The sequence below is a fragment of the Schistocerca serialis genome, chromosome 7 (genome assembly GCF_023864345.2).
Source record: "Schistocerca serialis cubense isolate TAMUIC-IGC-003099 chromosome 7, iqSchSeri2.2, whole genome shotgun sequence".
Classification (NCBI taxonomy): Eukaryota; Metazoa; Arthropoda; class Insecta; order Orthoptera; family Acrididae; genus Schistocerca; species Schistocerca serialis.
The window spans coordinates 382197714-382219583 of record NC_064644.1 but is presented as its reverse complement, the minus strand read 5'-3'; the positions used below and the strand labels follow the sequence as shown (position 1 = coordinate 382219583).

At 44.6% G+C, this 21870-nt stretch overlaps 1 protein-coding gene across 1 annotated transcript in view; it reads right to left on the bottom strand.

Annotated features, from left to right (window-relative positions):
• Positions 1–21870, bottom strand: part of LOC126413115 (calphotin) — an 831469-nt gene that overhangs the window by 727190 nt on the left and 82409 nt on the right. Inside the window, exon 3 of the mRNA XM_050083006.1 lies at positions 17639–17722. The gene's annotated coding sequence lies outside the window, so the exon portion shown is untranslated. The remainder of the gene's footprint in view (positions 1–17638; positions 17723–21870) is intronic.

Sequence of the window (21870 nt, the reverse complement as noted above, 5' to 3'; positions counted from 1 at the left end):
AATGACCATCAGACTGGAGAAACATCATTACCATGATATTGCAAAAGAAGGCACGCTTGGGTAAATGTGAAAGTTATCGGGCTATTGGTGAGAGGTCTGGAGAATATGCTGGCCAGGGCAGCAGACGAACATTTTCCGTATCCAGAAAGGCCCGTACAGGACCTGCAACATGCGGTCGTCCATTATCCTGCTGAAATGTAGGGTTTCGAAGGGATCGAATGAAGGGTAGAGCCACGGGTCGTAACACATCTGAAACGTAACGTCCACTGTTCAAAGTGCCGTCATTGCGAACAACAGGTGACGGAGACGTGTAAGCAATGGCACCCCATACCATCACGCCGGGTGATACCCAGTATGGCGATGACGAGTACACGCTTCCAATGTGCGTTCACCGCGATGTCGCCAAACACGGATGCGACCATCATGATGCTGTAAACAGAACCTGGATTCATCCGAAAAAATGATGTTTTGCCATTCGTGCACCCAGGTTCGTCGTTGAGTACACCATCGCAGGCGCTCCTGTCTCTAATGCAGCGTCAAGGGTAATGGAGCCATGGTCTCCGAGCTGATAGTCCATGCTGCTGCAAACGTCGTCGAACTGTTCGTGCAGATGGTTGTTGTCTTGCAAACGTCCCCATCTGTTGACTCAGGGATCGATACGTGGCTGCGCGATCCGTTCCAGCCATGCGGATAAGATGCCTGCCATCTCAACTGCTAGGGATACGAGGCCGTTGGGATCCAGCACGGCGTTCCGTATTACCTTTCTACATCTACATCTACATTTATACTCCGCAAGCCACCCAACGGTGTGTGGCGGAGGGCACTTTACGTGCCACAGTCATTACCTCCCTCTTCTGTTCCAGTCGCGTATGGTTCGCGGGAAAAACGACTGTCTGATAGCCTCCGTGCGCGCTCGAACCTCTCTAATTTTACATTCGTGATCTCCTCGGGAGGTAGAAGTAGGGGGAAGCAATATATTCGATACCTCATCCAGAAACGCACCCTCTCGAAACCCGGCGAGCAAGCTACACCGCGATGCAGAGCGCCTCTCTTGCAGAGTCTGCCACTTGAGTTTGCTAAACATCTCGTAACGCTATCACGGGTACCAAATAAGCCTGTGACGAAACGCGCCGCTCTTCTTTGGATCTTCTCTATCTCCTTCGTCAACCCGATCTGGTACGGATCCCACACTGATGAGCAATACTCAAGTATAGGTCGAACGAGTGTTTTGTAAGCCACCTCCTTTGTTGATGGACTACATTTTCTAAGGACTCTCCCAGTGAATCTCAACCTGGTACCAGCCTTACCAAAAATTAATTTTATATGATCATTCCACTTCAAATCGTTCCGCACGCATACCCTCAGATATTTTACAGAAGTAACTGCTACCAGTGTTCGTTCCGCTATCATATAATTATACAATAAAGGATCCTTCTTTCTATGTATTCGCAGTACATTGCATTTGTCTATGTTAAGGGTCAGTTGCCACTCCCTGCACCAAGTGCCTATCCGCTGCAGATCTTCCTGCATTTCTCTACAATTTTCTAATGCTGCAACTTCTCTGTATACTACAGCATCATCCGCGAAAAGCCGCATAGAACTTGCGACACTATCTACTAAGTCATTTATGTATATTGTGAAAAGCAATGGTCCCATAACACTCCCCTGTGGCACGCCAGAGGTTACTTCAACGTCTGTAGACGTCTCTCCATTGATAACAACATGCTGTGTTCTGTTTGCTAAAAACTCTTCAATCCAGTCACACAGCTGGTCTGTTACTCCGTAGGCTCTTACTTCGCTTATCAGGCGACAGTGGGGAACTGTATCGAACGCCTTCCGGAAGTCAAGGACCCACCGATTCCATATTCTGCTAACAGTCATTGGATCTCGACCAACGCGAGCAGCAATGTCGCGATACGGTAAACCACGTTCGCGATAGGCTACAGTCCGACCTTTATCAAAGTCGGAAACGTGATGGTACGCATTTCTCCTCCTTACACGAGGCATCACTACAACGTTTCACCAGAAAACGCCGGTCAACTGCTGTTTGTGTATGAGAAATCGGTTGGAAGCTTTCCTCATGTTAGCACGTTGTAGGTGTCGCCACCGGCGCCAACCTTGTGTGAATGCTCTGAAAAACTAATCATTTGCATATCACAGCATCTTCTTCCTGTGGGTTAAATTTCGCGTCCGTAGCATGTCATCTTCGTGGTGTAGCAATTTTAATGGCCGGTAGTGTAAATTTGCTGTGGCTTCACGCCACATTAAAACCCTTAATTGTAGGTATAGTCACAAATTTAATGACAGGGCCAAAACCAAGCACCTCATATTCTTATCGTGCCGAACAGCATAACTATATCTTTCGCATGTGCTGGCGCTCCTATTTTTGACGCTCATAACAGTGCAATCAGACGATATGTGAAATCCCTCGAGGACTGAGGCGAGTCCAGTTACACACTGGTGTGTCGTCACTCGCGCAGCCCGCGACATGTGCCAACCGTTTCCCTTTCATCGGCATCACCGCTCGCGCCTCAGGGGAAACCTCGTACGTGGACAGGGTGCCCGATGGCTGCCCTGGGAAGGTGGGTGGACTCCAGCCGGCTGGTCACTAGCCAAGCGGCGCGTCCACCACACGCCGCGGCGGCCACTTTCCCTGCCCCACGGTGCATCTCGCCGGACCCGCCGCTGCTTTTACTGGCGCTTCTCCGAGACGAGGCGTATTTATTACCGGCTACGTGCCTCTCGAGACAGGCGACACTGCCTTCCTCGTCACGGGGAAAACGAAGTATTCCCACGTGCGACAAACCGTAGGTCCGCACCGACTTGCTCCTCGCGACCTGTTACGTCGGAGTGAAACCGCGCTCGAAAGCGCGTCAGATGTGGCGTCATTAAAACGCTTCCCGTTGACGGTTACACGTCGACTCTGCTGTCGCAGAAGCCGCAGACACGTGGGGGACAATTACCGCCATTTTAGAGTCATGCTTATGAATAGTGTCCCACTAGATTTTCCAAGTATGTAATAAACTCCGGCAAATAAACTTTAGCTGATGACGGGTAATATTGCGGTGCCGAGAAACTCCTTGCTCAAGCCAAGGCTACTGCGCTTCCCGCCAGCTACTCATACGACATAAAAGGGAAACTGACTCTGTTGTGCAGCAAGGCCGAAGAACAAGTTAACAAACAAGAAAAAACCTTTTTATTCAAACCGTGCCACCTGTGAAATTCTAAAGAGTTTTCATCAATACTGATGCGATGAATCTATATTCTGATCAAATGTGTCACCTTAACAATGCCTGCCAGGGCGTGAACTGACGCTTGGACGACTGATAAAAGTTTCGAAGTGAACAGTCTACACAAAATACTGTCTAGTATAAACAAGAGAAGAAACAGAAACGTCAACAGACGAGCTGTAATCTGAATAGTAACGTTACTTCACAGATCGAGACGTGACCTTTTCTGAGCGTGAAACAAATGTTTCGTAGAATCAAACATCGCTTAGTATTTCAGAACGCTTGCTGAACACCATTTTAAACTAACTGCGAAACATGTTCATATTAAATGCTAGTTGAGTACACAGCGTTTCCACGTTATGTATTCGTATTTATTCCACTCTTCTATTGCCTATCTCCTCCTTCCCCTTCTATCTGTCCACTCTTCCACACCCCTAGTCTGTGTCCATATCGTCCTGCCCCAAACACAATCCATCTCCCCTTCCCCTCCCCCCCCCCCAATCACTCTGTCAATCCTCTTCTGTCTCCCCCCCCCCTCCCAACGCCTGTCCATATGCTCCTTCTTCTCTTTGTCAATCTCGTCTTCCTCCTCTCTCTCTGTCCATCTCCTGTTTCCCCTCTCCATGTTCATCTGCTTCCCTTTCCTTTCTGCGTTCATCTTCTCCTCTCACCTCTCTCTGTCCATCTCCTTCTCTTCCCTTTCCCTGTCCATTTCCTTCTCCATTTCTGCCTCTTCATCTATTACTTCCACATCTTTCTGCCTATATCTTCCTCCCCCTGTCTCTGTCCATTTCCTCCTCTTTCCATTCTCTGTCCATCTCCTCCTCTCCCCCCCCCCCCTCCCTCACTCTATCCATTTCCGCCTCCCCTATCTGTGTCCATCTCCTACTCCTACTCCTAACTGTGCCTGTCTCCACATTCCCACTAGCTGTGTCTCCATCTTCTCGTCCTCGCTTCTCTTCCCACTTTACGAAACTCACCCTAATAGGAGGCTGGTGGATCTTACTTGTGGAGTATTTCTTTACAGATAGTAACTAACATGTATAGCAAATTTGGTTGAAATCATTCCACGGGTTTATGATGACTTTTCCAGCGCACGCATATGTAAAATGTATTTCACGGATATTTAACATATTTCGCGCGTATTTGTACGCATATTGCACCTGTATGTCTAGCAAATTTTGGCCAACAGTCTCATTTCCACGCAGGTCAATTCTTATGACGTCATATCTCCTGAACTACGTCTTGTAAAATGATATATCGTCCTAGGTACGTTCAGCGGCGTATGTGGATACTGCCTGCTCAAAGTTTTGTGAATACACTTAGTAACAACAAAATAATTAATTTAAACGTTTAGTTTTTCACGCATCTCAGAGTTTTTGTCGTCATACCTTCTGAACTGAGTTTCGTACAATGATGTATTTTTTCTGGAACATTCAATGAAATGTGTGAATACTGTCTACAATCTGTAGTAAAGATGTAATAAATTAAAATGCTATGCTTCATGTAGCAGATTTAGAACATGAACAACGAAAATGTAAAAAGTGATAAACTTTTTTCCTTTCATCTTTTTTCTTGGGTCGTCAGGGAGAAAATGTTTCGTAAAATTTCGAAATTATATGTAAAGTTGGTTGCAAGTCTCTAAGTGATCTCCTTCTCAAATACTGGATGACGAAATGCAGCTTTTCTCGCGTCGTGGGCTCACTGCTTTTTCACCCCCACCTTTCGATAGGTGCGTGGCTCTCACTCCCCCAGACAGTAAGTGATATTGTACAAAGTCTGGTTGAAATCGGCCCATGGTTTAGCAAATGTGAGACAGACATACACACGTACATACAGAGATACATAAGTGTATATACATACACACATACATATCATATATACATATATACGTGCATCCATTTTTATAAGCTGCATTCGTATTTGCAAACTTTGTCATGGAATAGAGAGACTTGTTAATTATAAACGATCGCTCTATTCGCTCCAATTCCACGCTGCTATACGGCTATACAGATCGTACTCTGCATCTATAAGGATCTCCGATGGGTATCAGCACGTTTCCGTATTCGGTCTGGGGCGGCGGTGGGTGGGTGGACTACTATGGCCTGTTGTGGGGTTGTGAACCACTGAGGGCTACGGCGGGACGAAGCCTCTCCGTCGTTTATAGGTCTCCGGTTCAATACACATACACACACACACACACACACACACACACACACACACACACACACACACACACACACACACGTAAGTGACATGTCGAGGAATATTGGAAAGCTAAGGGTCTGTCGGTCTTAAAGGAATATGTCCGTGAGAAAATTTATTAGCCGTCAAACTTTCGGTCGAAAGCACTGACGTTGATCTCTTTACCCTTGTAAGTACTTTTCGCAACGTTACTCCAGTTTCTTTTACCCCTCTAGTAATAGAATGGTTGGAATTAGCTTTAGTTACTGGACGTCCCTACGACGACAAAGTGAATAAAGTTGCCCGATTTGCTGGCGTATCACGCGGACTCTCCACCGTGTCGACGGGGATCGCTGAACCACTCCCAGCCATGTAAAACGCCTTAGCTAAGTGCACAGTTCATAAAATGATCTTAACCGATAGAGACCGGACACTAGCGACACGCTTTTCAATTGCAGTCAACTTCGGTCAATGTGAACAGATCCACAGAGGCTATAGAATGAGGTATTTTATCGATCCTCAGCAGATTGTAACAACAACAACGATGTACTATTGTACATATAATAAATTTTTCTTCTGATTTTCGATAAATTAGTGTAATCAATGTTCTGATTTCATTTCTTTTTTGTTTCATACCATTGTGTTAAAGAAACTGTAAACAATTTTCGATGTGAATATTAATGTTTATGTCAAATTTCAAGCAATATTATAACAGAATTGAAATGTAAGAAACGTTGAAACTATTGTAAGATCTTAAAATTGCAATTGTGCGTCTGGTCCATACATAGGCAATGTATTAGGATATGTAGAATGCAAAACCTCTGGTGAATACCCTGTCTGTAGGGGAGTGGTAAAAGGTGGATGGCAGGCGAGCGCGGGAAAATGCACACGGGCACTGCACGGCCTAACGGGCTCAGCAGTAGTAGTCGGAACTAAATGGAAAAGTATTGCGACGCTATGAAGAAGTAAAGTGCCGATACATCAAGAGCCATTGCTGTGGTTGCATGTGTGCTCCGTGCCTCGCCATCTCGCCGCCTGCCAACCGCCGCATCGATACGAACAGGTTGAAACTTTTAGTACTGTATTGGTGTGGACCAGTGTTACTTTTGTTCCATACTGTTCAATAACAACTTAAATTTTACCAGAACTGTCCTGTCATTTAATTATCCTCACAACTAACCTAGCCAGGGTCCTTTCCAAATGTTGTGCAATCCGAGTGTCCCGAAATGAAGAATTAAAGTTTATGTTAATAATAATTACCTGCAGACCTAGCTATGTTAGAATGATGTTTAAAGAACTTTTTTGTTAATGAACTAATAGACGAATAACAAAGGTCTGACAAAGTTGGAAGATAATTTTGATATTGATTTAGTAATGAAGCTTAATTACTTCGAGACAGATATAATGGTATTTAAATGAATTGGAAATAAGACAAAAAGAGTAGTAAATCTTATATTGGAAATCTTGAGGGCATAATGATTTCAGTAATTAATTGCTGTAATACAGTGATCATAACAGTTTCAGGGTCCCCCCCCTTTTTTTCTTCATTTGAATTCTGAAGTGTTCTAAACTGATTTGACCAGCAAAGTCAAAGCCAAAATAGAAACCAAAATTTATCAGTGTTTTACCTTTATCAAAATTGACATTGTGTGTGTGTTTCGAAAGTGCTATTTCTAGGGTAACCTATGCCCGATTTTAATCAGATCAATAGACAGTACGAAGTTTTCTAGTAAATATTATAATGTAATGTTATGTATTTATGGTTTATCCATATTAGTACAGAAAGTGAAATCATCAGTTAAGTAGATTTTCTGGTTCTAAAATTTACCATATTATGCAGTGTTATTACGTGTGGTTTCGCACGAACGTACATCAACTTGTACAGGGAAGAAACTCAGTTAATGCCTAATTAGGCTGGCGACCGTATTATTAACAAATTGGTAGCATCTTCTGTATTGTTTCTTGTCCGTCCTGACGTGTAGTTGCATTTCGGACTTGCTTGACGTATCATTGTTATTACAGAGTGGGTGTAAGTCTGATTTGCCTCCATTCAGGTACACGCGGTCACTTTCTATACAAAAATCCTTTCTCATAAGGTGAAGCCCGTCAACTTACCATAGTAAAGGCTTTAAGGAGTATCGTGTGCCCACAAGCGCATCGTTACAAGATGTAGACGTATATAACGATATAATAAACAACTAGTGGCATAAAAGAAATTCAATTTCTTTAGCGGTTTCGACATCAGAAGATTACACCTACCGCATTATTTGCGAGTGTCAGTAAAGAGATGCGTACACCAAATTCCCTGGTAATGTGGCTCATAATGTCTGTACCAAGTACACTAGTACACTACTTTTGTACAGAGACTATGAAATATATGACCACGGCATTTTCCTGCGGGCAGTCTATTGTTGACACTCGCAGATAATACGATGGGTATAATCTTCTGAAGAAGGGCCCTAAGCGCCGAAGCCGGTAAAGAAATTAAATTTCTTTTATGCAACTGGTTGCTTATAATTTCATTATCTATAGAATGAGGTTTATGATACGGATCTATAACTTTTTCATCATATGTACGTTTGCGAATGGTTTTTACATTGAGTGATTAGCAGTAGCCCAACTGCTTCCAACCGGGCTGCAACGGCAGAAACGTGAACAACAGGTCAAAAATAGGAGTCAGCATCCTCTCAGTTTGGTAGCTACGCGGGATCTGGTCACCAACGAATGGGTTGATCTGTGTAGCCTATATCTACGTGAGGAAACGCGTGGACTCTTTTCGTGACCGAGTCGGAACGATTATGAAGGCTGGAGATGGTGTTGTGCGGTAATAGCCTGTTGTCTTCTGGCGTGACAAATTTTCTTTCCGGTGCGCTTACAAGAGATTGGCTCCTATTTTTAGAATAAGCCTCGTACAAAAACACAAGCTTCTAAAGCTGCAAGCATTCTATAAGGAGATATTAGGTCCAAAAAACCTCTCCCGCAGTAATTGCTGCAAATGTTCCAGTAGTGCTGCAAAGACGGGTGAATAATTGCGGACAGTTCCGACAACAGAAAGGTTGCAGCTGTCAGCGGCAGAGCATCAGCTGGTGTCCTTTCAGCGCGACATATGTAGCGGAATTCCGCTTACAGCCGTGCTAATTGCTGGACTCCCTTGCCCTTTCCAGGAGGCGGCAGCTGCCGCAGGCCGAACCAGCTCTCTCGCACGCTCTGATGGTCTTCACAGCTGCAACCCACAGCTTCCCAGTCCTCTCCGTCACACACCTGTTCTCGAAGCATCTACCACAATGTCACGGTACGATCAACGTCTTCCTGTTGACTCTTGTTTTACGTTGTCTACCAGTTGCAGTTCTCGTACTGGCTGGTTCAAATGGCTCTGAGCACTATGGGACTTATCGTCTGAGTTCATCAGTCCCCTATAACGTAGAACTACTTGAACCTAAATAACCTAAGCGTAGTGGTCGCGCGGTTCCGGACTGAAACGCCTAGAACCGCTTGTCCCCATCGGCCGGCGCTCGTACTGGATACAGGCTTTTAGTGATCTGGCTACTGCTGATCAGGCAATTTAAAATGATGAAACGGTGCAGATGAAACAACTGTCATGGTCCTAAAGATGACTATTATTCTACAACGTAGGGAATGACTGTGGTTAATGCTACTTACTATTGTTTTAGCGTGTTAATAAGAATGCAAAAAATGTCGTAGAAAAAGGATAGTGAATTTGTATACAGGAAAGATCTAACAGCTGGGACTTGGATGTTGGATGTTGGGTGGGACTTTGAAAGGTTTTGTTTCCTCTCTATTTACGAGTTTAATTATGTCTCACAGCTGTCTTCAGGATATATTTGGGCTTCTGATTGTCTTAATGATTTACCTAGAGAGGTCCTGTCCACCGAAAGGAAGGTTGCAGTTAAGCATCTCGTTCGTCACAAAGAGAGGTGAAGCAGAATCTCTAACTGGACGAGGGAGGGAATATACGAGGGCTGTTCGGAAAGTAAGGTCGGATCGGTCGCGAAATGAAAATCAAGGTGAAAATCAAAAATTCCGCACCTTCCAGTTACCGCTCTAAATAGCCTCCGCTCCTACTTAGACACTTGTCGTGGCGTTGTACAAACTTGTACCAGTACCCTCGCCACAGAAAGAAGCCACCTGTGCTTTCCGCCAGTTCTCTACGCTGATCTGCCTTTCGTTGTTTGTGCCGAAATATTGCCTTCGTAGCCAGTGGCTCACGTGAGCAGAGATGAACATGGGTGAGAGCCAGTTGAGGGCTGTATTGTTGGTGATCGAACACTTCCCATCGGAAACGCTGCAGTAGAGTCTTCATTGCCCTGCAGAATGCGGCTGAAAATTATCTTGAAGAATGAAACGCATGACATTTATGTTATGTGGGCTGCATAGCTTCAGGCGAAATCTGTCACCAAATCCACTTGGCGGGAGACACCGTTGTTTTAGATATTTCTACATGATCACTTTGCGCTCTGAACTGAGAAGAGCGACGTGAAGCGATCGGCAGGCACACTAAAGACACTACCCAACACATCTGCGCGAAGTTTCATCGGATTTTTATAGTGGCTTCCACTTCGCGTCTAATCGGACCTTACTTTCCGAATACGCCTCGTAAATATGCATGTCCTTTTCAAGGGAATCACACTGGTATTTGCTAAACTACATCTTCTTAACACCATGAGCGCATGTAAAATATTTTATTGCTGGTGTTAGGTCACAGCACACATAGTCAGTAGCATTATTATGTACCTCTATAACAAATGAGCCCGAATACCGTTGTGGCATTAAAATACTTCACATGCAGCTCATAGTGTACTATAAGAGTCTCTTAAAACATACAGGCTGTGAAATTCCACACATTCAAGATTTTTACCTTGATATTTGCTTCAAGTGTTTCCGGGAAAATGCGAAAATGTAAATCTCGATGCCTGGGCTAGAAACCCGCACCCCATAGACACTGTGCCACCTCTTTTGATACTTGGTTCACTATAAGTGGCAACTAAAGGTGTCAAGGAATGTATTCTTATGGAAATTCCACAGCTGTAGAAAGAAAACTAACAGAGGTTAACTAAGAACAACGCAAGAACCCACCATTGTCTGGATAATTGATAACATTCCCTGTTTCAATCTCCAAATTCTCGTGACATACAAATTGTCGTTATCAGATTTTTCGACATTTAACACTATTACATTGGCACCCTATCTTGTGAGAAGCAGCTTTTTACGTCATTAGTTGTTGTGAGATCTATATTAAAGAACTGGACATGTGCGGCTACTACTCATGTTCTAAGAGTTCCGTACAAACGTAATTATGTATGCGGATAAAAATAATTTCGTTTGGCTCAATGCCCTTGTGCAAGACTTTCTACTGAACGCCAATTCGGCGACTTGCATGTCTCTCACCTACCCCAGTTATCCAGTAAGGAGAAGCGGTTGCACAGATCAACGTGGAATACGAACCAATTGTGGTTTCTGGCGATTCTTCACTTCGTTGAGAGGTGAAGACTTGGTTAAAACGAAGACTGAAAAAATGTCATCCGGCAGAGACTCGATCCCGCCGCCTCCCGGTTTCCAGGGACGCGCTTTACTGTTAGACCAGAAGGCCTGACATATATATTCATACATCATCCATTGGGTTTGATGAGTGACTTTTCCAGTGTCAAACCACATAAAATATATGGCCGTATCTTTTGATTCAATTCATTCAGGAAGTTGAAATATTTACACTACTAAGGGACGTATACCTTAGTATTTGACTTAAATTTCTACTTGCTACCTCTACCCATTCCTGAGAAAAAGGTGTCGTAATAGTCGGATAGACAGACAGACGGTTTGTTGGTTGGTTGGGGGATGGGACCAAACAGCGAGGTCATCGGTCCCATCGGATTAGGGAAGGAAGTTGGCCTTGGCCTTTCAAAGGACCCATCCCGGCATTTGCCTGAAGCGATTTAGGGAAATCACGGAAAACGTAAATCGGGATAGACGGACGCGGGTTTGAATCGTCGTCCTCCTGAATGCGAGTCCAGTATGCTAACTACTGCGCCATCTCGCTCTGTTACAGACAGACAGAAAGCAAATGGCAAAAAAATATGTATGTGCTATATTTAAAAATTAATAGTTTCTTCCCCCTGCACGCTTAGTGTGAGACGTAGTATACATTTTGATGAGTGAGTTTGCGAGTGTCGAAATATGTGAGATAAGTGGCCGTATCTTTTGACTGCATTCACTTACAAGCTTAAATTTTTCACACTGCCAAGGGACCAATTCAACTTGATACCGTCCCTGTTCTAAAGAAAAACGAATCTTCACAATCGTACGAACAGAGAGAGAGAGTGAGAGAGAGAGAGAGAGAGAGAGAGAGAGAGAGAGAGAGAGACAGACAGACAGAGGAAGGACGGATGGACGGACGATCAGACAACAAAGAAATGCTATAAGGATTCCGTTTTTACCCACTGAGATACGGAGCCCTAAAAGCGGACTCACACAGCAGGAGTACGAGCTAGACACTGGCAACCTAAAGACTTCACCGACCACGTATATCGTTTTTTGATGAGTATTTTCTGCCAAAGGTCAGCGTCCAATTGCAGCCCTGGTTCGTTTCGCATATCCAGTCTGTCACATAATCTCTGAATTGACAAAGCTCTAACTTGTAAGGCATATTTTTGCGTGGGATATTGCGATATTGCAAAGAATTCCTAAGATGGGGAAAGGACCACCCAATTAGATGCATCAGTCATACATCTAATTTATAAATAAATAAATAACATATGCAATATAAAATATGCAAAATGCCTGCTTAAATGTAAGAGAGTGCTTGATGGGCTTAATCTCGCCAGGTTAAACAGATAAGTCGAATGATAACTGAAAGCAGACAGAGTCCATGATAGCCCTATTTAACTAATACCCTCAAGCTGAGAAATGAGAAGGAGCGATTATTTTACTTGGGAAAAACTTTCTAAAGCCAAGACCGTATAAATATTTCTTCATTTACAAACTATCGGTTTCTACAGACTTTGCAGTGATTTTCAGGTCTTCAAAAATTTATGTTATGAAATGTGTTCATTTTGAGTTTCATCTCACGCCAAGTTGTCATGCAGATAAAATGTAGCACATAATAAAAAGGTTTGCCATAAATAAAACATTTAAATTCAAGAAGCACCTGGAGAAGATGGGCATGTCCATATATGTAGTGCTCGCAGATGATTGTTACGTCATAAAAAACACAGTATACAATAAAATTAACAGAAGCACATCTGTTAACGTTGGATGGACCTGTTGTATTCCCTGAATATCCACCTTAGACGGCGTATAAGGATACTATTATGTAAGGCAACTAAAATGTGTTTGACAACCAGAATCGTCCAAAGTCGAAAACAGACAAGCGATTTTTTTTTAATTTTTGTAAAGGGCGGGAGCGAGGTGTCTATGGCTTAGGGTGGCGCTGTGCGTAAATTTGGCCGTCACTAGCCTCCGTACGGCGCTCGAGGAAAGCAGAGAAAGCTTCCTCGCCGAACACGCCCAAAGAGCGGCATTTGTGTCACGGGCAGGGAGCGGCTATCTGGAGCGGCCATCGGTAGTTCTGACCGCGTCCAGGCTCCGCGTGGGTTGCGGAACAGACGCGCCGCCGTGACGTAACGCGTCTTGTTGCACGCTGTTGACATCAGCATCCGTTCAGTGTAACGGCGTTAAGCGTGAGCCCGCGGTGAATCTGATCGACCCAGTTCCCCTGTCTGCACGGAGGCTCCTGCGGCGACTCGCGCTGCTACCTCACCACGGACAATGTGTGCCTACCAGTGGCTGTCAGCAGGCAGCTGCCAGACCACGGACAACGTGTGCCTATAGGCCCAGTCCATAGACGGTCAGCTTGCGGCCAAGCATTCACGAGCTGCTGAGGACGACTGTCGGTTTATTGGGCCATGGTGATACCGTGATTGGACAGCTATTGCTCCAAAGATTCTGTCTGAAAGTATACACTGTGTACAGGACTCTGTAACGCACGAAGGGAGCTGTCTATAACACTGTAGGTGAGTAGCTGTCGATTTGGGTAACTGTCGGATTGTTACTCTTAAGGTACGGTGTTCTAGCCGGACTGTATCTTCGATTTATTTCCGAAGAAGACCTAGGTAAACCAACCCCAAAAGGACCACGCCCACCCTCCATCAAACTAATCAGAACAATATTACGAAAACGGAAAAGAGCTGGGTTGGCCACACAGAGAAAGAAAATGTTGAGAGTTTGGCGGAGGAGTTCCTGTGTTGGTTTGCTCACTACAGGAAAAGAATTTGGGGAGAAGCTTGTGGAACATGAATTGAAGATATAAGGAAACAAGAATAAAGTTGGTTGCTAAAAGATGAAGACGGTAACGCATGAACCAGCTACGAAGATACCTATATCCATCACTGAATGATACTGATGAATCTGACAAAATATTTGTGTAAACATCAGCTGTTAAATTTTTAGTTGTCTACACTACCTGATCAAAGCTGACATCACTATGTAAAGTGGAATTGACAACAAGATGTTGCGTGAGACGGACCTCACAGCATAAAAGGACGCGGGGAGTACTGTCCGTAGAGAAGCATTAACAGTAGAATCGGTCTGTCGGAAGAGCCCAGTGACTTTGAGCGTGAATTAGTCATTGGGTGCCACGTTAATAGCAAATCCATCAAAGTTATTTTAACACTTCCCAATCGGCTGTTGGTGATGAGACTGTGAAGTGGAAGCGCGAAGTCACATCCGCAACTAAACAGAGACCAGACAGATCTCATGTAGTGGCTCGTAGGGAACGTCGAGCATTGCGCAGGATGGATGTATAAAAATTGCATAGAATCAGCGGAAAGAATCACACTTGAGTTCCAAAGTGCTACCATCAGTCCAAGTAGCAGAATTACTGTGCATATGTAGTAAAATAGAATGGGGTATAATGGTCGAGAAGCCCCTCATAAGCTACATATATGTGTAGTCAATGTTAATGACTTGGTGCAAACGCTGATGCGACTGAACAGTGGATAACTGGAAACGAGCGATTTGGAGTGATGAATCACGCCGCACCCTGTGGCAATCGAACATGAGGTTTTTGGTTTTCCGAATGCCTGGAGAGCGTGTGTATTGCTAACAGTAAAGCACGGACGAGGAAGTGTTACAGTGCGGGCCCGTTTTCGTGCTTAGTGTGTGCCCTAGCCGGCCGCTATGACCGAGCTGTTCTCGGCGCTTCAGTCCGGAACCACGAGGCTGCTGCGGTCGCAGGTTAGAATACTGCCTCGGGCATGGATGTGTGTGCTGTCCTTAAGTTAGTTAGGATTAAGTAGTTCTAAGTCTAGGGGACTGATGACCTCAGATGTTGAGTCCCATAGTGCTTACAGCCATTTGAATTTGTGTGCCCTACTCATTTTGCTTAAGAAAGCACTAACTGCGGAAGAACACACTTTACAGCGTGGTGTACGTACTGCGTGTAGTAGAGGAACGGTTCGGAGACGATCAATGTATCATCATGACAATGCACTCTGTCATCAAGCTGCGTCTGTGAAGCGATGGTTTGCGAACAATAAATTCCTGGATTTGAGTAGTGTGTCCAGGTTTCCCACCTGAACGCAGTGGAACACCTTTGGGATGAGACAGAACGTCGACATCTGTCCAGACCCCAGCGGCTCACGTCGCTACCTTCGACACACCACGCTTCAATATCACTAACTACTCTGTTCTCGGTTCTTTAGGAGAAATGGGCTGACTCCTTCACAGACATTCAGACATCTCTGTTACATTTCAAGCTGTTACAAGGATAAAGCGTGGGCAGACCCCATATTAAAGTCCTCTAATGGAGGTCAGCATAATTTTCAACACACAGTATATTTGTCAATGATTACACTTTATAATTTATTCTGCTGATACCGATGTGAGCATTTTATGTCAAGTTTTATAGTGACTGTTATTAATATTGGGAACGGCCTTGCCGCAGTGGATACACCGGTACCCGTCAGATCACCGAAGTTAAGCACTGTCGGGCGTGGCCAGCACTTGGATGGGTGAATATCCGGACCGCCGTGCACGGTTGCCATTTTTCGGGGTGCACTCAGACTCATGACGCCAATTGAGGAGCTACTCGACCGAATAGTAGCGGTTCCGGTCACAGAAAACTACCATAACGACCGGGAGAGCGGTGTGCTCACCACACGTCCTCATATCTGCATCCTCATCTGAGGATGAGACGGCGGTCAGATGCTCCCGATGGGCCACTTGTGGCCTGAAGACGAGGTGCTTATTATTATCAATTAAATTAATGATTCACTGTCATCAGTCATCATGTATTTTTATTTTATTTCCACTGCGTGTTTAGAAGGTTTAAACCTTCATCATCAGGCATATTCATGTCAATTAATGACACGTATATGTGTTCGGTGCGCGACTTTTGGGTAACCTGTGGCATTGTCTTCTTCCAGATAGTGCCACATGCTACCCAAAAGTCGAAAGCGCTACACATGCAAGTTTTATTAAATGACATGAATCCACCTGATGATGAATAATTAAGCCTCCAAAACGTGTAGCAGAAATAACACTAAACTATAACCAGTCACGATAAACTAATCGTGTAAGTTTATCGTGTAACTGGTATTGACGCTTTCCCTCAAGATGTTCCTAACAACTGAAGTTGCAATTCCTAGGAATTGTTCCCTTCATAAAATTTTTGCAGTCTCTATCTTGTACTTCTGCTACTTGCAGTCCGATGAACAGAATGTTTTCTTCGTTCTCTTGCTTTCATTGTTAGCTGTTGAAGTATACCTTCTACTATTGTAAAACTACCTATTCCCCTCTTACGTTGAGTTCCATCGACATCAGAATATTCTTGCAGAATTGCACTTTAGTTTCTATCCCCTTTGTCTTGTAACCAATCTGATCTAGCTACAGTTTACTTCAGGAGAACTGTGGATCATGTCGGAGTTGTCGTTTTACAGTCCGATATGTATCAAAATGTAAGTAAGTACAAGGCAAAAGGAAAGGATGCAATGTTGCCATGCAATTGCTTTCTGGTAATACAAGTACAACGATATCTACCCCTATCTATGTGTTGCTCGCTTTGTAAAAATGGTATAACATTGTTCTCTTTTATGTAATCTAGTACCGTCCCGATGGAAAACTTTTGCGCACAGGGTTCTTGAAGTCTGCATGGAAGTCTCCTTTCGGCCAGTATACTGACACTTTGCAAATCAAATTCGCAAGAAATTCTACGTTAAAAATCGTATTTCAAGAGGCTGTTTCCGAGTATATGCATGGTAGTGTAACGGTACAAATCTGTAAGTTGTCCGTAGATAGATTTCTCCAGTACTTCATTTCCTTTATCGTTCCTAGAAATAATATTACAAAACATTCTAGATATTTTCCAAGATTCATAATAAAGCGACTGATGATAGTCTCAATTGTTATATGTGCTACGCTGTCAAGGTCGAGTATAAGGTCGCTGACGAGCTTAGTTTACGAACTCAGTCTCCATTTTTTGTTTGTAAGTTGTGTCACTAATGCCTAATATAGAAAACATGGAACACAAGTTTGGTTGTAAAGCTATAGGGACACCATAACGTGTTAAAACTAAGCGAATGTAACCAGATAGTAGTAAAGCTACTTCTACACCTATACATTCCACACATCGGTATGGAGTGAGTCTTGGAGGTAACGTTTCTATACATATTAAATGAAGGTTTCTTCCCATAGCATTCGTGGGTTGAGCATAGGAATACTGCCATTTTATAAGCAGTTGTTGCTATATTTTATCTTTAGCGTGTACCTGTTGTGAAGCAAACTTGTAAATTCACTGCTGTGTTCTTGGAAGTTTCTAAAAAGTTCGTCGCAAGACAACTTCTATCATTCTCTGTTATTTCAGATGTCTCAGCTATTGTATTACCTACTCTTCCTTGGTCAAAACGCATCTGCCTATTCCGTTGCAAACATTCGATGTTCCATGTTGGTGCAGCCTTATATGTATCTCACTCCACTTAACATGTTACCAGCCCCATCTCCATGAGTGATTTGTAGAACAATCTTAACAATATTTACTGAGGCAGAACGGTTGGGAAGATACAAATTTTAGAGCAAAACTGGGTGGTTGCCTTTCGCCTCTTCATCTTAGTAACAAAATCGGGTAAATGGCTATGAGTGGGTGTTTACAGCAAGAAGCGTAATTAACCAACTCTTAGAAATACCGGAAACAGATCACGAAAGCGAGTACTCACCACTCAGTTGGCGACGGCTAGACAGGAACCGCTCTTCATCCACGCACACTGTGACACCTGCGTCGTAATCGTTCCTTTCAGAACCTGCAACAAAAGACAATAGCCTTTTTAATGCAAATGATTAAGTTTTAATTCTAACTAAGTGCTACTATAAAATGACTCACAATGTGAGTAGGCACAAAGACTTCTGGTTTTGAGTCTGCAAGACATGTATGGTGTATCAACACTATGAATGTCATTATCAGCAAAGAAACAGAAATAACCTAAGTAAAAAACTTCGTTGGACACTTGATTACGTGCTTCTGAAAGCATTTTCACTTCTTCAATAGAATGGTTAAGAACACTGTATTCTCGTAAAAAACTACAGTGGACCTGGTTTTTATGCGCTCTCCCGAAATCTTTTAGATGAATGCTTGGTTGGTTCTATGTTTGAACTTCATAAATTCGACATGCAAACCGTTATGGCACGGAATCATAACAGGTTTCTCACAGTCCGAAGCTGGCACGAACATTACATTCGTAGATGTGGACGAGGGTTTTGATTCTGTAGAATAAAAAGTTTTTCCCTTCTCAGCACAGCGTGGTTTCAAATGCGCCGTTAGCAGGATAACACTTTCTCTTTCTGCTGAGGAGACTACAGTAGTCAGCTGTGACGGAATTGAGCCCGAGGACAGTATCAGAAATTGTTTAATTCTGCGCTGCTCAAAGTAGCCTGCCACATTTAATTTGTACAGAGAAAGGACAGATAAGGAAGTAAATGGCTAGTGATTCGTCCTTTCACATAAGACTAAGTTGAAGCTCTTATTAACTGACCGAGTAAGGAATGAAGGCATCCAGTCACCCAGGAAAAATAAACAATAAAGACTAGAATGATTTGTAAAATCAGCTTGGCTGGGCACTTATCACATCATCAGATCAGTCGTTAGTGAAAACTTGAGGGGTGGTATTGCTAAGATCACTGGTGATGTACAGTGCAGTAAAAACAACATGAGGATAGCACTGATGTGACGTCACACCGACATTATGATTGATGACCAAAACAATAGCAAATTTAGCATCACAAAAATGTAACAAAAGAGAAATTTGGAATGAGTGAGTACATCACAAGACCTGCTCTGCATAGCTTTCCTCACATGTCTTTGTTTCTGAGGTTCCCGTTTTTGGAGCCAGGTACTTAAACAGTTATTTTTTAACAGTTCACAAATACGTGGATTGTGTATAGTGAAGGGAAAAAGAAATGACGTCAGTTCGATACATCAACACACAGATTGTTTGCAAAGCAATGCAGTTTTATCGCTTCACCAAAGTTTTTGTCAAAAAGAAGATGAAGGAGGCGAAGGGCTTCTTGGAATTGCATTCAGCAATGGGAAGCAAGCCCACGAGGCAATGAATTTTGCTGCGAAATCTCTGTGACAAGGCTGTTGAACGTTAGGGAACACCTCTTTGCTGTAACGAAGTGAGCGCGCCGTTTATTTCAGACTGTGGGTCCATTCATTGCGTTATAGCATTATGCTAATTTTTCGGCACACCCGAAATACTTGCGTTTGTGCCCACGCTGGGCGAACGCGGCAGTAGGCGCGGAGAGACGGGCCAGTAAATCGCATCGCGGGCAGCTGGCGGCAGTTTGTGGAGACGGCCCGGTTGGCTGGCTGGCTGGCTGGATGGCTACCCCTTCCACGCAAGTGACTGCCCGGGCAGCGCTAATTGCAGCCGCTGGCCGAGCAACAAAACACACTGTGGCTCCATCAGGCGCGCAGTCGAGGGCCGCGCATCTGGCCTGCGAAATTTGCGGCGCGCGCAACTGGCCGCTCTGTTGTGGCAATTAGCGGGCCGGTTCTGCCGTCTCCTCTCTCTCGGCTTTAAGTTTTGCGGAGCTGCGCGTGACAACACCTGGGCAAGAACTCCACCGACCACTGGGCTGCTACAATTGTCGGGGCCATTACGGTTCGGTCTACAGTAAGTCACCTTACAACCCTGCTCCTACTCTCCTGAAGACTCAAATTCTTACCGCAACATCTCTAGAGCGGTCATGGCGTAAGCTACAAGATAAACACCAGCTACGAGAGATTTCACTTATCACCTCAAAAAATTAGGCGGCTTCCTTGCACGCCTCATTTCCATACACCAGAACATCAGTTTCCCCATAGAAGTCGAACTGGATGGAGTGCTCTCCTTTGTGGATGCCCTGGTTGAAACAAGAGCCGACGGCATTTTGGGCCACAGCGTGTACCATAAGAAGAAGCACACTGACCAATAGTTACATGTGGAGAGCCACCACCCAAGTCAAAGGAACGGCGTGCTCAAAACTTTGTTACATAGGGCTCTGACAAACAAAGAGTCAACCACGAACTTGAATCTCTGAGAGTGGTTTTCCGGAAGAACGGCTACAAGGGGATGCAAATTCGGAGAACCCTACGTCCTATACGCTCCGCACGACCGGCGGAACCAGAGAAGGATTTTCAGGAGGACGCGGCCATTGTATTTATTCCCTTTTGTGGCGCTTTATCCGGAAAGACAGAACGAATTCTCTAGGAACACCAAGTGAAGACGGTCTCCCACCCAACAGCCAAAACACAGGCACTGCTTGGTAGTATGAAAGACGACCTTAGACTGTGGAAATCCGGGGTTTACCAGACTCCCTGCCAATGTGGTAAGACATACATAGGTCAGACGCTGGGTTCTGTCGAAGATGGTTGCCGAGAATACCTACGGCACACTACACTGCAGCACCCTAACAAGGCGGCAGTCGCAGAACATTACCTGACGGAATTACATGGAATGAAATATGACCACACAGAGATTCTGACACAGACGTCCAACTTCTGGAACTGCGTCACTAGGGACTCTGTTGACTTTCGAATATGGGAACCGCTGATAAGTTCAAAATGGTTCAAATGACTCTGAGCACTATGGGACTTAACTTCTGAGGTCATCAGTCCCTTAGAACTTAGAACTACTTAAATCTAACTAACCTAAGGACATCACACACATCCACGACCGAGTCAGGATTCAAACCTGCGACCGTAGCAGTCGCGCTGTTCCAGACTGAAGCGCCTAGAACCGCTCGGCCACACCGGCCGGCCGCTGATAAGTGGACACATCCATAGTAAGGCATTGGACCCCACTTTAAGAATGATGAAAAAGAGAAAAGAGATCCGACACACCTAACTGACTTCTGTGGCAGGTGGAGGAACAACGCAGGTGCCACCAGCACGCATACCTGGCCGGGAACCTAGGGCGGAACACCGTTTCGGTGGGAGGAGTGTGGGTAGGGATGCTGTGCGCGGATGGCCGATGGAGTGGGCGATGAGAAGGAGATAAAAGCCCAGCGTTCATCAGCAGACTTGATGATGTCAGCGTGGTCGTTTGGTGAATTATTGTCCCCGTTGGACATCTTAGATTTTTTTTTTTTTTTTTTTTTTTTGTTCACAGGTGCATGTCCTCAGTCATAATATACACCGAAGACAGAGCGCCACAGTACCGTAGCACACCACCAGAGCGGCCTAAAGAAAATAGCACTGCCTGCTGATTTAAATGGGAACAGTGCTACAACAACCGATGTTAAGTCGGTGAAAGTGTATGGTAACAACACACCAACATATGACACAGTGGTTGGGCGTCGCAGACTTTTCCTTCGTTGTCAACCAAGCCTAAATAACGCAAGATGTTTCAGACAACATCTCTGTGAAGAACCAGGAGTCGCAGGAGAATTGGAGGCCGTGCTGCTCGAAGACTGGTGTATCAAAATCGTGGAATACTGAAAAAAGTGAAAAATCAGCTTTAGATCATTTTTCAACAGCCTTCACGACATTTTGAACATGGCAATGGTCGCCGCTCGTTGGGTTTCGTCATAGATTACTCCCATCCGAAAAGACCGTCACAGCAGCGTAAATGTTGCTACCGTGTCAGGCCAGTCCAGGTGACCTCTTCAGCCAGATGACGACCACGGCCGGCCAGTGTGGCCGTGCGGTTCTAGGCGCTTCAGTCTGGAACCGCGTAACCACTACGGTCGCAGGTTCGAATCCTGCCTCGGGCATGGATGTGTGTGATGTCCTTAGGTTAGTTAGGTTTAAGTAGTTCTAAGTTCTAGGGGACTGATGACCTCAGATGTTAAGTCCCATAGTGCTCAGAGCCATTTTTTTGACGACCACGGACTAGAGCTGGCAGTGAAAACATTTGAATTCACATCTGACGCAACAGACGCGTCTCCATCGACGTGTCCAATGGGAAAC